Below are 14,198 nucleotides of genomic sequence, written 5' to 3'. Positions count from 1 at the left end.
TGAGAAAAGTAAGCTGTACAACACATACATCTATATATCATATATACATGTTATATATATATACAAATATATAAAAACAAACAAAACTTTTAAGTGTACTCATATATGTGTAAATGCATATAAAAAAGACTGGAAGGATATGCTCTAAACTGATTCTAGTGGTTAAAGAAGCATGTAGTATGAAAAACTATGTCTCCTTTAAAAAGAACAAAGTCAACATATATATATTTACATGAAAGCCTTAACACATATTCTTTGGGAAAAAAATAAGTCATAAAATACATTTTTATTTGCATATGCACATACATATACATGTAAATATAGAGAAAAAGAACTGTACAAGTTCACATTCAACTCTTAACAATGATTACCCACTGGGAGGGCAAGAAATTGGGTAAAGGAAGACTTGAAGGTTTTAATCTACTTCTGTATTACTTTAATTCATAAAAGCAGAATTGTCCATCAGTAACCTATACCAAGAACCAGTTAAAGATATTATAATTTCTTAAAATAACTGAAGGAAGGACAAAACAAATTAGGTATGTACAACTTATATCCAAATAAATATTATCAGTTAACACTTACTGAGTGCTTTGGGCTAAGCACTCTAAGTCCTTTCATGCATTTTCTCATGTAATCATACGAATCTTGAGATAAAATTATCCCCATTTTACAAATGAGAAAACTAGGCTCAAAAAATTAAGTTAAACTTTCCTAAGATTACACAGCTAGTAAAAACCAAGGACAAAATTAAACCCAGGCAACTGACTCCCAAATCCACTCGTGTGTGTGTGTGCAAATCACTTCAATCGTGTCTGACTTTTTGTGACACTATGAATCCTAGCACGCCAGGCTCCTCTGTCCACGGGATTCTCCAGACAAGGATACTGGAGTGGGTTGCCATGCCCTCCTCTGGGGGATCTTCCTGACCCAGGGATAGAATCCTCATCTCTTAACATCTTCTGCATTGGCAGGCAGGTTCTTTATCACTAGCGCCACCTGGCAAATCAATATAGGGACACACATAATTTGGAGCCACATGTACACACTATATATAATCCTGAATTGCACAGATACATATATTAGATAACCACATCACAGCCCTTAGGAGTTTATAACTGTCTTTTCCTCATTTCCATCTTCCAGTTTTGTTTGGCAAGGTCATTCCCTCAATTAAAGATGCTCATTTTATGTGAAAATATTTCTGGATCCACATTAGAAAAAGAATCTAAATCATCTCCATCTTCCTTAAACAATCTCTATCTACCAATCACCTATCCTTAATCCCTAATTACCACTTTATTCAGCTTAATCCTTTATAACAGTGGTAGCCAAACTATATACAGCCCTCAGGGCAAACCTACCTGAACTCCCAGCCTGTTTCTGTGAAGCAGGTAAGTTGAGAAAGATTTTTACATTTTTAAATGGTTGAAAAACATCAAAAGAAAAATGGTATTTCATGACAGGAAAATTATTCAAAATTCATATTTCAGTGTTCATGAATAGCATTTATGAACACAGCCACTCTCATCATTTATATATGTCTATGACTGCTACACAGAAAGGCTGAGTGGTGGCAAAAGAGATTCCATGGCCCACAAAGCCTAAAATGCTATATTCACTATCTGGTCCTTTATGGAGAAAGTTTATCAAATCTCACTTTACAGTTTTCAAAAGAAGTTCATCTATTTAACTCAATTACTCCTAACAACAACCCTGAGAGCTACTTGATAGTTGCCTGAATTCTGAAAATTAAGAAGGCTCAAAGAAGTTTAGTGTCTTGCCTGTCACAGAGCTAGTAAGTAAAGGGAGAATTCTGGAACCCAAGTTTTCTAGCTTCAAATCCAACATAATTTTTACCACACTATGACTTTCAAAGAACCCAACCCCTTCTGATTAATCGATGAGTTTAGACATTTGGTGCTAAAATTTACCAGATGGGGAAGGACAGGTAAAAGCTTTAAACTGGTCAGAAAACATGTCTCAATTGACTCCAAAAACAGATGAATAGGATACATTGCATTTCACATGTAGTTGTATAATTTACAAAGTATATTGTTTCATTTAATTTGCAAAGAAACCCTGCTAAATAGGTAGTGCTTTTGTTTAGTAACAAATAAGGAAATATACAGACTTGCAAAAGATTATACTAACGCAAGACCAGAACCCAGGCTGACCCCTACTCCAATGACAGTTCTGACAGTTCTATTCGGGAACATTGTCTCTTCTCACAAGGAATGTACCTGTGTGTTTTTTTTTTTTTTCCCCTTAGAAATAAAAAGCAGTTAACTAAAAAAAAAGAGCACTTAACTCACATATTCTAAAGAGAAAGAAATGAAAGCTTTATTTTAGAAAGGATAAACTAACAATTTAACAAAATACCAGAAGGGATACTCTTAACATCTGGATCTCTGTTCAAAGTCACCTTCTCAAAGAAGCCTTACAAAATAACCATGTGAGCCAGAGGCTCCCCACAACACCCCAACACTCTTTAAAATTTTTTCTTCTTAGCATTCCTTTTCTGAAATATTTGCTGACCATATGTTGCCCTCCACTGTAATATAAGCTCAAAGATATCAGGGCCACTGCCTGCTTTGCTTCCTGTTCATCCATCCTTGACACATCAATCCGGGCATACAGGAGGAACACAATAAATATTTGCTGAATGAATGGTAGAACCTACATGTACACTGGGTAACTCATATTCTGTAACTCACAGATTCAGAATAAGTTATCAGCGTATTTGAAACATTCCTTAGCAAATGAAATACACATCTTCAATAAGAGCTTTTTCTCTTGCCAGAAAGACACCATCAAAGATGAATTCAATGGAAATGCCACAATTGCCCAGCAGGACAAAAATTATTCTCTGGGTAGCAGTGGATATAATGAGCTGAACTAGCACCTTATAGATTTTAAGACTGATTAAGCAGATTTTTCATTCTTGTATTAAAACACATCCTCTAATTTAAAAATTCTAATTACTGTCTCTATTTTAATTATACTTAACTAGAGGCTGAGATTTAACAATTGTGCTGTACTAAATTTTAATTCTCATTTTTACAAGAAACCAAGCTGAAATAATCTTACATTATCCCAATAATATATGATGAATGTAGCCCAAGCTACAAGTAAAAAGTCTCCACAAGGTACTAACTGTTAAACGTTTTCATCAAGAAGTTGGCTAACAAACATAAGCTATACAACACACACACACATAAATTACTTTTAGCATAAACCTAATATCAATTTCTGGTAATTAAAAACTAAATCTACTTTTTTCCCCAGTTTTAAGTAGAGATTTCACCCTACACAAACAATTTTAAAACCACAATAATATTCTTTACATAAAAAATCACTTATGGGAAATTCCCTGGTGGTCCAGTGGTTAGAAATCCATGCTTTCACTGATGAATGTGAGGGTTCAATTCCTAGACAGGGAACTAAGATCCCACAAGCCATGAGGTGTAGCCAAAAGAACTAAAAACAAAACAAAGCGGGGGAAATCATTTATGTAACTTTAGCATAAGGATCGGAGAAGGCAATGGCACCCCACTCCAGTACTCTTGCCTGGAAAATCCCATGGACGGGGGAGCCTGGTGGGCTGCTGTCTATGGGGTCGCACAGAGTCAGACACGACTGAGCGCCTTCCCCTTCCCTTTTCACTTTCATGCATTGGAGAAGGAAATGGCAACCCACTCCAGTGTTCTTGCCTGGAGAATCCCAGGGACAGGGGAGCCTGGTGGGCTGCCGTCTATGGGGTCGCACAGTCGGACACGACTGAAGCGACTTGGCAGCAGCAGCAGTAGCACCGTAAGGATCATCTAGTTTGCCATACTGAAGTTTCCTGATCATAAAAGTCTCATTGATTCACAAAGAGATTTAGAAACCCCACACTTCAAATACAAGACATGACCTTCAAAATGCATTTAAAAACATTTCTTCCCCACAACTACCAAGAGTGATTAAATATCACCATGAATAGCTTTATTTAACATACATGTATAGTACTATCATGTAGTTTATAGCTTAAAAATCTTCAAGTTAATCCACATGCAAAAGAATGAAGTTGAACTCTTACCTCATACCAGATACAAAAATTAACTCAAAATGGATCAAAGACCTAAATATTAAAGCCAAAAACTACAAAACTCTTCAAAGAAAATAGAAACCTTCATGATCTTGGATTTGACAGTGGTTTCTTAAATATAACACCAAAAGCACAAGCAACAACAGAAAAAATAAACTGGACTTCATCAAATTTCAAAACTTTTATGCACCAAAAAACACTATTAAGAAAGTAAAAAGAGACAGACAGGCACACGAAAAGATGCTCAACATCAGGCAAATACAAATTAAAACCACAATGAGATATCACCTCCCACCTGTCAGAATGGCTATTATCAAAAAGAAAACAATAAGCATTGGTGAGGATGTGGAAAAAAAGGGAAACATCATGCACTGTTGGTAGAACTGTAAACTAGTACAGCCACTATGGAAAACAATATGGAGATTTCTCATAAAATTAAAAATAGAAGTATCATACCATCCAGCAATTCCATTCCTGGGTATTTATCCAAAGAAAACAAAAACACTGATTTTAACATATAATATGCACCACTATATTCATTATAGCATCATACATAATAGCCAAGATATGGAAACAACCTAAGAGCCCATCAACAGATAAACGGATAAAGTAGATGAGGTATGTGTATATATAGATAAATAGATGGATAGATATAGATATATTATAGATATATATACACACACACACACCACACACACAACGGAATATTACTCAGCCATAAAAATAATGAAATCTTGCCATTTCAACATGGATGGACCCAGAGGGTATCATGCTAAGTGAAATAATTCAGAGAAAAAGGCAAAACAAATGAACAAACATAACAGAAACAGAGTCACAGATACCGAAAACAAATAGGTGGTTGCCAGAGGGGAGAAGGTTGGGGGGAGGGGAGAAATAGGTGAGAATGATTAAGAAGTATAAACTCCCAGTTGCAAAGTAAATGAGTCACACGTATGAAATGTACAGTGTGGGGGATATAGTCGATAATTATGTAATATCTTTGTATGGTGACAGATGAACTAGACTTAATCTTGGTGATCACATTGCAATATACAGAAATATTGAATCACTATGTTGTGAACCAGGAACTAACATAGTGTTGTAGGCCAATTATACTTCAAACACAAGCAAACTCATAGAAATAGAGATCAGATTTGTGGCTACTAGAGGTGATGGTACGGGAAAGGGGAATTAGCTGAAGGTAGTCAAAAAGTACAAATTTCCAGTTATAAGATAAATAAGCACTAGGGCTATAATCTGCCTGCAATGCAGGAGACCTGAGTTCGATTCCTAAGTCAGGAAGACCCCCTGGAGAAGGAAATGGCAACCCACTCCAGTATTCTTGCCTAGAGAATCCCATGGACAGAAGAGCCTGGTAGGTTCCCAGTCCATGGGGTCACAAGAATCGGACATGACTTAGTGACTAAACCACTACCACCAGGGATATAATATTTAACAAGATAAAAATAATTAGTACTGTTGTATGTCACACATGAAATTTTTTGGTTTGTTTTTTGGCCATGCCATGCAGCACGCGGGATCTTAATTCCCCAACCAGGGATTGAACCCATAGCCCATGCATTAAGAGTGTGGAGTTTTAACCAATGGACCTCCAGGGAAGTCTCTATAAAGAGAATAAACCCTAAGAGTTCTCATCACAAGGAAAAAATATTTTTTTCTATTTCTTTAACATTGTATCTGTATGAGATGATAGGTGTGCACCACCTGATGCAAAGAGTTGACTCATTTGAAAAGACCCTGATGCTGGGAAAGACTGAGGGCAGGAGGAGAAGGGGATGACAGAGGATGAGATGGTTGGATGGCATCACCAACTCAATGGACATGGGTTTGGGTGGTCTCCGGGAGTTGGTGATGGACAGGGAGGCCTGGCGCGCTGCAGTTCATGGGGTTGCAAAGAGCCGGACATGACTGAACGACTGAACTGAACTGAACTGAAACCTGCTATAGTAATCATTTTATGATGTCTATAAGTCAAATCATTATTTTATCTCAATAAAACTGGAAAATAGATAAACAAGTAAAAAGACAACTCACAGAGTGGAAAAAAATTTGCAATTGTATGTCTGATCAGGCTCTAGTATTGAGAATATATTTTTTAAAAACTCTTACAACTCAACAATAAAAAGATAAACAACTAAATGTAAAAATGAGCAAGGACTTAGACATTTCTTAAAAGAAGAAATTTAAATAGATAAGAGCACATGAAAAGATGCTCCACAGCACTAGTTATTAGTAAAATGGGAATCAAAACAACAATGAGATATCACAACACACCCACTAGATGGCCATAAAACACACACATACACACACACACAAACACAAAATCCAAATGTAACAAATGCTAGGGAAGATGTAAAAAAAAAATAGAACTCTTATATATTGGAGGTGTAAATGGTGGAAAACATTTTGATGGTTCCTTAACAAGTTAAACAGAATTATCATATAACCCTGTACATATCCAAAATAAGTGAAAGCAGGTGTTCAAACAAAAACTTGTACACAAATATTCATGCCATCATTGTTCACAAAAGCCAAAAGAGAGAAAGATGCCAAATGTCCGTTTTGAATAAACAAAATGTAGTATAGCCACAAACTGGAATATTATTCAACCAAAAAAAATGAAGTACTGATACATGCCACAATGTGGGTGAATCTCAAAAATATACAAAGTGAAAGAATCCAGACACAAAAGGCTATATATTATATGATTCCATTTATATGAAATATCCAGAATAGACAAATCCATAAAGACAGGAAATTGTGGTGACCAAGGACTGGGGGAAAAGAGGAACGGGGAGTGAATACCTAATGTGCATAGACTTTCCTTTTGGGGTGATGAAAATGTTTTGGAACTATATATGCAACATTATTGGAGAAGGCAATGGCACCGCAATCCAGTACTCTTGCCTGGAAAATCCCATGGATGGAGGAGCCTGGTAGGCTGCAGTTCATGGGGTGGCTAAGAGTCAGACACGACTGAGCGACTTCACTTTCACTTTTCACTTTTCACTTTCATGCATTGGAGAAGGAAATGGCTACCCACTCCAGTGTTCTTGCCTGGAGAATCCCAGGGATGGAGCCTGGGGGGCTGCCAGCTATGGAGTTGCACAGAGTCGGACATGACTGAAGTGACTTAGCAGCAGCAGCATGCAACATTATTAAGGTATTTAATGCAATTAAGAATTGTACACTCCAAAACAGTAAATTTTATGTTATGTGACTTTTATCACAATAGAAAGTTATAAGGTTAAAACACAGAAAATTTCTTCATTTCTATTTTCTAAAAAGTTCATGAAAAAGATAATATATTCCTTGAAGAAAGGGGCAATAAAGGTACACTTTTGCAGTAAGTTAATCTCAACATTTTCCAAACCAAATATCTCATAACAAGCTCTACCAAAACAATTAAAACTGGCATCAGGACTTCCCTGGTGGCAAAGTGGATGGCGATCTGCTGGCCAGTGCAGGGGACACAGGTTTGATCCCTGGTCCAGGAAGATTCCACATGCCACAGAGCAACTAATCCCGTGTGCCACAACTACAGAACCCGCATGCTGCAACTACTGAAGTCCGTGCACCTAGAGCCAGTGCCCTACAATGAGAAGCCACCACAATGAGAAGCCCTTGCACTGCAAGGTAGAGTAGCCCCTGCTCACTGCAAATAGAGAAAGCAATGAAGACCCAGCACAGCCAAAAAATAAAACAAATAAATAAAAATTTTTAAAACTGGCATCAAATTCTACTTTGAAGCTTTGGGAATTTCTGTATGAATGCCGTTACAGATGTTCGTTACAGTCATCAAATATCTCCTAAAAGTACCATAAACCTTATGATCTCAAACAAAAATGGAAAAGACCTACCCCTCTGAAAGTATTCTGGTTTTTAGCCAAGAGACATAATCAAGTATATCTGCAAATAGAGTTGGTCTACTCATACTAAGATGGGAGAGTGAGGAAGGAAGGGATTTTTCTTACACACTACCCCTCCCCCCTCACACACAAACATACACACAAAAATTTAGGCCCTCCCTTATTTTTAAGTAAATCATTGGACTAGAAATTTAATAGTAATATAACAGTTCTCATCTTCTGACTACTTTAATTCTGTGCAACCACTGGCTTTATCATTTCCCGGCTAAGTGACAGACACCTAAATGAAAGGAACTTCCCCTAGGAAAGAAAGGTAAAGTCCACATTACAAAAATTTAACTCCTAAAACACTATAGAATAATTACATCAATGAATGTAGACTTGTGATACGGGGATCAGCATTGGCCTAGAAGTTAGAACTCCAGGATTGACCACTTACTTACTAGGGTGAGTCTTATTTTTCTGAGCCTTGTTTTCTTTCTCAGGTATGGAAAAGAAAATAACTTTCCTGCCTGCTTCCCAAAAGAAGTACAGTAATAAAAATATGTACAAGGTGTGATAGGACCACTAAAGAGGGGCTGATGGAGGATGCTGGGAAAAGGAAAAATGGGGGAGCAGGAAAGGCTTTCATGAATAATGACAGAGCTAAGTATAAAAAGAATGAATTAAAATTTAATGGGAGGGAGAGAGAGAATTCCAGATTTGGGGGGGCAGGGGGCGGGATCAGAAGCAAAGCCAGAGAGATGAACACCACAAATCTGCTTATGCTATTCACTCCTTGGTAAATAGTCAAAGGCTCCTAACTCTGCAGGGTAGTCCTTCACTCCAGCCTCAACCTGAGATTCCAGCCTTATCTCATTCCATTCTCCAAATATACCATGCTTACACTCTCCTGCCTCAATACTTGAATGTTCTTCCACTCCAAGAACATCTAGTTTGAAATTGGGAGACCAGCTTGCCTGCTAGAGTTGGTGCAACATTTCCAGACTTTCATGGTGCTTTTATACTTTTATTCTACTGCTTAGTATACTAAGTATTCATTTAATCAAAGAGAATATGAACGAAGTATTAACTTTTTAAACTCTGGGTAGCCAAAACAAGGATTACACTCTTTCCAACATCAAAGCAGAATAAAAGAAAAAGAGCATGGGAAAGTTCTCAAATTTGCAACATTTCCAAGATAAATGAATATGTCATTAAAGTTTGTAAAAAGTAAGCATGAAAAGTTAGAAACCCATAAACTATTAATCTTGACCCAGAACAGAATGAGACCATCACAAGACATCCTTACCAGAAGATATGAATTTAGAGAACAGCATGTCCAAGTAATCTGCAGTGATTTAAACTCACGCCAAAAAGTGTCAATTTTCAAACAAGGTAAATTCAGATTAATGGAAAAAATCACATATAATTATTTGAGCATTCAAAATCAGTATTTTAGCTATCCTTTAATGCAAGGTATCTTTCCTTTGGAGTGCTGACTTTAAAACAATTTTTAAATTCATCAACCCAAATGATAGAGACTGTCTAGAAGACACCTACTGTTTTGTTGTCATATATGGAGACCTCTTTAAAGTTCTCTTGGTATTACAATTTACTACAGATGAAAAACAGGTAACAATGCCTCCCCAAATTGAGTGCAATCATCACTATACAGATGATTTCCACAACTTAAAGGCTATTTATCATACAATTGCTTCAGTCCACAGTAACTCTTAAGAAGTAATAGCCATACCACTTGCATCTGTTTTGAGGGTTCAATCTCTTTTTAACAAGGTCTATCAACTCTCAAGATAGGGAGATACACACGTGCAGGATATCCACCCACAACCCACTACATAAATGTTTCACCGTTCTTAACTAGACAAACAAAACCTCCTACAGTACAGTACACCACTTTCATACTAACCTCACCATACCATCTCCTTCCCATCCGATCAGTCACAGAACACACCGTTCCCAAATAACACCTCTCAATCTCCTTGAACCTAACCCATTAACACAACCAGCCAGCAGCATTCTTCACAAGGATACAGTCCTATCGACCTTCACACATCAACCGAATCTCTAAATTAAATTCACTTTCCCTCATACACTGAAACTCAACTTCCAAAACCCGACGCGATCCTCGCTTTCAATCTCACTTAAATGATCACTCAGTTTTTTGTCAACCGTCACCCGGTCCCCTCACGTAACCGCCTCACCTTACCCCCCATCCCCTAGTCTCCCATCAACTCCCAAAGTTGCCACTCCTCAACGAAAATGACACACAAAAAAATGTACCTCAAACCTGCCCTTCCCCACTTTCCCCCTCCGAATTTTCCTCTCAGCCTGTTGGCTCACACCGAAAACAGCTCCGACAACTCTTAACGACCCGAGCCGGGCCTCGTCCCACACGTCTCGGCGACTGCAATCACCCTGCCTCGGTCAAACCGCCCCCCACTAACGCGCTTACTCTGAACAGACTCTCGGTCGCCGCTGCCTCCCCTCCATTCATCCCCAGCCCATTCATCTCTCAGCAGGATCCCAGACACGCCCCCCGGCCTCCTCCCTCACTCCCACCGTCCCGGCCGGCTCGGGACCCTCACCAGATTAGAGGCTCTCGCTGAGGGAGACTCTTTGCTTCTCCCTCGCCCTCTTTCAAGCCTCCGCTCGCCCCTCGAGTAGCCACACCATAAAACATGCAGATACACACACACCGCCTCCTCTGTCGCCTCCTCAGATGCTTCTTACTCCCCTCCTAGATGTCTCGCGCTCCGCTCCGCGTTGTGTGCGCGTGCGCGCGCGAGCGTCTCAGCGCGAGCCCACCCGGCCAGCTACCGCCGGTAGGTAAAGAGAGGGCGGGGTTAAGGGAGCGGGGTACGAGCCCAAGCTCGCGCTTGCCCGGGAGCTGAGCAGGCGCACGCGTACTCCTGTCAGGGAATTCAGATAGAGGGGGACGGAAGGGGGCGAGGAAGGGAGGGGAAGAAAGGAGGGGGGAGGGGCTGAGAAAGCAGACGGAGCAGCCCCAACTCTGAACTGCCCCTATCGCAGCGAGGTGCCGAGTGGCTACCCAACTAGAGCGTGCGCACTCCTCTCCCACTCTCCTCAGCACAGTGGGAGAGAGGGATGTTCGTCAAGAGAAAGGCTTCGCTCTTTTCCAAAAAGAAAATATGTGGGGAGCCACGCGTGACATCTGTGTGTTCAAAAGCTCTCCACGGCTGCTTTACCCTCTTCCCTTCAAAAGAAAACCCAAGCACACACTTCTTCCTAGATACCCACCGCCCATTCTCAGTTCTCTACATGCCTCTAAATGCGGTTGCTCGGCCGAGATGTGGTACTCGCCAGCATCTTTTCACCCGCCACCCCTAACTCCCTTTTTCCAACTCTCGACTTTTCTCGCGAGACCCATACCTGCCGGCTTCGGGATTAGAAGTCGAAGCACACATTTACAAATACCGGTCTCCCGATTACGCTGCGACGGCAATAGCCATAGCATGTCCCCCCTACCCTCCAGGACTGCAGTGCGCGCGCGCGGGGGCTGGGCAACCACGAAAGCAGGGATGGAAAAGGGAAGCTATGAAACGGATTTTTGACGGCATGTAACCGCTAGGCCTGGGCACGTGCCCTGCGCCTCGTGGGCGGGTGCGGTGTACCCTGGGAATTGTAGTTTTTGTTCCCACCTCCAGTCCCACTCCCACCTCAGCCTTACTTAGGCCTCTGTCCAAGAGGGGGATTGCCGACACCATTTTGCCGGGAACAATGGCCCTCGGCCGAGGCAGCGGAGGGTGGGGGAGGGAATAATGTTTTAAGGGCTCAGTTAACCTCCCCTGGCCCCTCGGTGCCATAGCAACCCCTCAGAAACCTGGCCACTCCCCCTCGCTGCTCCGCCGGGCTCCAAGATTGCGCGCATGCGAAAAGGTCACCTCCCCCTGTGGCTGGCTCTCACCGTCTCCTGCAGTCCACCTCCCAGATTCACTAGTTAGTTGTTAGTGACTGCTACCTTCTTTGAGCTTTCACAGCAGGTTAACCTCCACGCAGTGACTTTATCTAAGAACTGCTTCCTGCACTGTATCAAGTGCAATACAGAATTGTTTCTATCACTCTCACGTGAGCAATCCTGACTCTCCAGAGGAGGAAACTGAGGCTTGGGGGGAGGGGGGGGAATGGACATGACTTGCTCAAGTTCTCATAACTATGTATGGAAGAGTCAGATCTTTAACCCAGGTGTGTTCACTCCAGAGCCCGTGAAATTTTCAATCCCTCAGGTTGCATCTGGTATCAGAGACCCTGAAGAAAACTCCTAAAGGGTGGTATTTCTTTCTGAATGCCCTTCAAGCTTTTAGCAGGATGCTCTGAGGGTAGGAGGCTGTGTGCAAAATGCCAGGCTAATATTTTCAAATGCCCAACCTCGGGGCCCCATCACAGAGCTGTACTAATCTCTCCTTTCCACCATTTTCTTTTTCGCCCTGTACACCTCAGAACCTCAGCCTTTCTCAGCTCTTAAAAAGAATCAATAAATTTAACTGAGGTTTCCGAAGTCCAAAGGGAGTGGAATGATGGGAGACCTTGAAGCCCTTGTTTCTTGTCTTTGCACCTTTCATCTTGAAGGTCACTTATTAATCCTAGTATTGCCAGAAAATACAAGGAAACCAGACCCGTGTGTGCCCTTAATAAATCTACCCCCTTTCCATTTTTGACAAGTGAGGGAGACACTGAGGAACTAAATTCAGGACTATGAGGTTCAGCTATTCCACCTGTAGCTAAAATTGAAAGAGCAAGATGTAATTTTTTCAAATAGTGCAACTACCTTACCTGAAAGGTCTCTGTATTCCAAATTAGCTGCAGAACGGATGGGGTCTCCCAAATTCTGTCTTCCCTCACTGTCCCTGAAGATAGTTCCTTTTCCCTGCTGAATCCCAGGTGGCGCTAGTGGTAAAGAACCTGCCTGCCAATGCAGGATACATAAGACGCGGGTCGCTGGGCACGGCAACCCACTCCAGTATTCTTGCCTGAAGAATCCCATGAACAGAGGAGCCGGACGGGCTATAGTCCATAGGGTCGCACAGAGTCAGGCACGACTGAAGTGGCTTAGCACACACACACAGCACATGGGGAAAACAGGAAGTACAGCCAAATAACCACCAAAGGGCACTATCAAAGGTTACCAAGTTATTTCAAGCTTTTGTAGGTCCCGACTCCCACTGAGATGGTAACTACAAACTTGTGCCCTTTTCCTTTTATTTCTCAATGTCACCTTACTCCCACCACCACACACACCTATCCACCTTTAGGAAAATCAACAGGTACTTCCCTCAGTTGTGGCCTGACCCTCTTCATTTGTTTCTGAGCCTTGTGTATTAGCCCGTCAACCTGCTCAGATGTGAACCCTTCTGCAAAGGTCCTCTTCTTCAGTCAAACATTTGCTAAACAACTATGAAGTAGTATGACTTTTACAAATCTCAGAAATTAGAAAATCAAATATAAGTCTGCTTCCCATCCAAATACAGGCCCTTCTCAATTTAGACCTTTTATTGATAGATGTGCTCTTCTGTTTGAAAAAAAACTGTCCATAACTCAGCACAAATGCCACCATAAGCATTTGGGGAGAGGGCAATTATAGCTAGCCAGTAATGTATGGCAGGGACCATTCCTTTCTGAGCCACTGGTTTCCACTTACTCTCAAATGGCATTTGTGATGTTTCTGTTCACCAGAGAGAAAATTTAATTCTTATTGACCACTTGTAATTTGGCTTTACATTATTCCAGGAAAATATCCTTCCAATAATCTAGCTTATCTTGTCTGAAGGCTCTGGTGCCAAGAAATTAGCAAAAGCTTCACAGGAACTATTTTTTGAACCCAGCATCCCACGGGGGTGGGGATGGGGGTAAGTTTCATGGCCCTACTAGGTGCTGATCTCCTCTTTACCACACAGATGGTAACTCCTCAACCAATAAGATAGAACTAAGATGAACATCAAAGTTTAGCTGACTACTACAGCCTTGAGTAGAGTAGTGACTCTTTTTGGAACTCAGTTTCTGACCCTAAGCCCTCCTTTGACCAGATTTTTGGGAAAACAATATTTCATTCTTGTTCTTTTCCCTTATCCCAGGTGATGCTATAGCTTAGGGGTCTTACATAGTACCCAAGTAAAGGTATATGCTTCCAAGTCCTTAGATCCTGTCAATAACTGCTAGCCCTCTGCCCACATGGAATTTTTCAGGCACTGTGTCCTCTC

General features: G+C 41.0%; 1 protein-coding gene across 1 annotated transcript in view; it reads right to left on the bottom strand.

Annotated features, from left to right (window-relative positions):
* WNK3 (WNK lysine deficient protein kinase 3) overlaps positions 1 to 10,804 on the bottom strand; it is a 194,039-nt gene extending 183,235 nt beyond the window's left edge. The window contains exon 1 of the mRNA XM_070291607.1: positions 10,569 to 10,804. The gene's annotated coding sequence lies outside the window, so the exon portion shown is untranslated. The remainder of the gene's footprint in view (positions 1 to 10,568) is intronic.
* Between the last annotated feature and the right edge of the window lie 3,394 nt (positions 10,805 to 14,198).

The sequence above is a fragment of the Ovis canadensis genome, chromosome X, assembly GCF_042477335.2.
Source record: "Ovis canadensis isolate MfBH-ARS-UI-01 breed Bighorn chromosome X, ARS-UI_OviCan_v2, whole genome shotgun sequence".
NCBI lineage: Eukaryota > Metazoa > Chordata > Mammalia > Artiodactyla > Bovidae > Ovis > Ovis canadensis.
The sequence above is the reverse complement of the archived record's forward strand: the minus strand, read 5'-3'. Positions and strand labels throughout refer to the sequence as shown.